General features: G+C 70.4%; 1 non-coding gene and 1 pseudogene across 1 annotated transcript; both read right to left on the reverse strand.

The window, feature by feature from the left end:
- Positions 1-502: 502 nt before the first annotated feature.
- Positions 503-656, reverse strand: LOC148345206 (5.8S ribosomal RNA). Its single transcript, XR_015848749.1, has one exon. It is a non-coding gene; the product is annotated as a 5.8S ribosomal RNA (ribosomal RNA).
- Positions 657-2006: 1350 nt separating this feature from the next.
- The window catches only part of LOC148345207 (18S ribosomal RNA), a pseudogene marked incomplete at both ends in the record, with an annotated part of 698 nt that continues 204 nt past the window's right edge, over positions 2007-2500 (reverse strand).

Genomic DNA, 2500 nt, shown 5'->3' on the forward strand with positions numbered 1-2500 from the left:
GTGATCCGTGCGGGGATCCGCTTGCTCGGCGACCCTCGCCGAGAGCAGCCCCGCGCCGCACGGACACGCGACACCGACGGGCGGACGGACGCCGAGGCGCCGACCGGGACCTTTACCTGAGGAGGGCGCCGAGCGCCGCCGCCATACGGGCCGCCGCGCGGAGCCGCGCGCGCGGAGCACCTTCTCGGTATGCTAAGTACCAGCCGTACTCACCGGCAGCCGAGAAGCACCTCCGGACGCGCGGACGCGCGACACCGACGGGCGGACGGACACGGAGCGCCGCCCGAGTCTGTATTTGAGGGTACGAAGGGACGGGGGTCCCTGCGAAACCCCAGCCGCGGAGTGGGCGGGGAGACGGGTCGCGCGCCACCCGCCGGGCGGACCGGCGGAATGTCGCGGAGGGCCCGAGCCTCGCCCGCGCGGACCGGGTTCTCGCGCCACCCGCCGGACGGACCGGCGGAATGTCGCGGAGGGCCCGGCCCGCGTCCGATCGATTGGAAAGCGCCGCTCAGACAGGCGTGGCCCCGGGGTAAAACCGGGGCCGCAATGTGCGTTCAAAGTGTCGATGATCAATGTGTCCTGCAAATCACATTAGTTCTCGCAGCTAGCTGCGTTCTTCATCGACGCACGAGCCGAGTGATCCACCGCTAAGAGTCGTACGTTTGGGCCCTTTTACGTCCGCCCGGGACGATCGGAGACAAATTCACGACAGGGTTTGTACCGGAGACGAACGCGCCGCGGGTGCCGTTCGGTCGCTCCCGCGAGCGAGCCCCTAACCCGCGGCGCGGTTACCGACGGGCGCGATACGCGCGACGCCGCGACGAGCCGAGCGGGTCGGGCGCGCGGCGCTGAGGCCGGCGCCCGGCGTCTCCCGCTCGGGGCCGCGACGGCGCCCGAGACGTGCGTCGGCCCGGGTAGGTCGGGCGCTCGGCGCTGAGGCCGGCGCCCGGCGTCTCCCGCTCGGGCCTGACACGACTCGGCGACCGGACTCGCCGGGTAGGTCGGGGGCTCGGCGCTGAGGCCGGCCCCCGGCGTCTCCTACCCGGACCCCGGAAGGCCATCCGACTTGGAAGCCCCGCCGCGCCGCGAAGCGACGCTTTGGGTGTTGCTACCCGTCAGCGAGTGGGTTTGGTTTACAAGGGCGGCGCGACCGCGCTGACACCGAGGGGGGACTGGCCCCCGACCCGGCCGCGGCCTGCCCGGACTATGGATGGACAGAGGAGACCGCGGCGGACCGCGCGGAACCGAACCCCCGGTGTCCGGAGCCCCGGGAGGGACTCCGGTGTCCGGGGGCCGGCCCACGCGCGCGCTACGCGGCCCCTCGAGGGCTCCGGCCGACGGACGCGTTTGGCCGGGGAAAAAGGTAGCCGGTGGGAGCACCGTTTCGTCGCCCTGAACCTTCGTCTCGGGCGGGCGTCCCGACGCCGCCGCCATACGGCCGTTGTGATCCGTGCGGGGATCCGCTTGCTCGGCGACCCTCGCCGAGAGCAGCCCCGCGCCGCACGGACACGCGACACCGACGGGCGGACGGACGCCGGGGCGCCGGCCCGAACCGTTACCTTTAAAGGACGGGAGGTCGTCGAGGCGAGTGCCGCCCCGGAAGCGCGCGCCGGAAGCGCGAGAACCGCGCCGAGCTAGGGTCGTCGGCAGAGGGGGATTCCCCGGTTACGGGGGTCCCGCGCACGGCCGCCGCCTTTCGCCCGTCGCTGGCGGTCGCCTGTCGTCGCGCCGCGCCGCGCTACTGGGGTCGTCGGACGAGCGCGCTACCCCGCTCGCACGGAGGTAGCGCGACATCGCCCGCCGCCTTTTCTCGCGTCGCGCCGCGCCGCGTGGCGCCCGCCGAACTCGCTCCGACGCGCGGCCCGGGAGTGACCCGCGCCGCGCCCCCCGTCCCGTCCCGTCCCGGTCTACCCTCTTCCTCCGCCTGCGACGACCCGCCGCCCTCGGCGTCTGGCTCGTCGGGGGTGTACCGAGGCGGATCTGCTGCCGCTCGTACGTTAATGATCCTTCTGCAGGTTCACCTACAGAAACCTTGTTACGACTTTTACTTCCTCTAGATAGTCAAGTTCGACCGTCTTCTGGCACACCGCCGGAGCCGGGGCCGGCCCCGGCGGGGACTATCCGAGGACCTCACTAAGCCATCCGATCGGTAGTAGCGACGGGCGGTGTGTACAAAGGGCAGGGACTTAATCAACGCAGGCTAATGACCCGCGCTTACTGGGAATTCCTCGTTGGTGGGAAATAATTGCAATCCCCAGGCCCTGTCACGAGCGGGGTTCATAGGATTACCCGCGCCTGCCGGCGCGGGGATAGACGACGCGCTTATACGCTCAGTGTGGCGCGCGTGCAGCCCCGGACATCTAAGGGCATCACAGACCTGTTATTGCTCATTCTCGTGTGGCTGAGAGCCACTTGTCCCTCTAAGAAGTTTTCTGCCGCCGACCGCGCGGGGGGCCGCGGTACTATTTAGTATGTTTGAGTCTCGTTCGTTATCGGAATT

This window comes from Urocampus carinirostris, unplaced genomic scaffold, assembly GCF_059441175.1.
Source record: "Urocampus carinirostris isolate Australia breed hairy pipefish unplaced genomic scaffold, RoL_Ucar_1.0 HiC_scaffold_66, whole genome shotgun sequence".
In the NCBI taxonomy this organism is placed as follows: Eukaryota; Metazoa; Chordata; class Actinopteri; order Syngnathiformes; family Syngnathidae; genus Urocampus; species Urocampus carinirostris.